The sequence below is a fragment of the Echinops telfairi genome, unplaced genomic scaffold (assembly GCF_000313985.2).
Source record: "Echinops telfairi isolate 266 unplaced genomic scaffold, ASM31398v2 ScPeMD7_443;HRSCAF=831, whole genome shotgun sequence".
NCBI classification, from domain to species: Eukaryota; Metazoa; Chordata; class Mammalia; order Afrosoricida; family Tenrecidae; genus Echinops; species Echinops telfairi.
The window spans coordinates 7,698,211-7,698,829 of NW_022104341.1; positions in this window are offsets into that span (position 1 = coordinate 7,698,211).

Here is a 619-nt window from a genome sequence, read left to right on the forward strand (position 1 = left end):
GCACCCTGAGGTGGACACCATTTCCTCCTACCCCCATTTTCTCACGTGGAAGCACTCCGGTGCCAACGGTCCACTCCCACTGCTCTGACTGCACCTGCTCCACGTCGCCGGCTCCAGCGATGGTCCCCTCGCAAGCCTGCAGTCGCAATGCCTGGCTCGTCCTGCCAGCTCATCTGTTAGAACTCAGTCTCCGCCCCATGGCACCAAAGTGCCCGCTTCTCCCACTGAAGACTGCGGCGGTGAGTATGGGGAGGGGCCCCAGCTGGGAGGGTACCCTGAAGTGATAGGGCGTTTCTCCAGAGGAGGGAGCATCAGGGGACCTGGCCACCAACAGTCTGGTAGAGGTCTTGGTTGACACCTGACATTTCCAGTGAAAGAAACCAATGTGAGGCCTTTGAGATGCTAGAGACACTCAGGCCAGTTGAAGGACAACAGAGCAGTTATGAAGCTATTCATTGACCAGACAGGGGCAAACCCAGAAAGCCAGCGATAAGCAAGGCAGCTTCAGGGTGCATTAGTTTGTTTGGGTATCTTTTTCACATAACCACCCTCCTACGACATCTACACAAATCTTCTCCATTCTTCTAAGGACTAATTCTGGTTTGTCATCATAATTTTG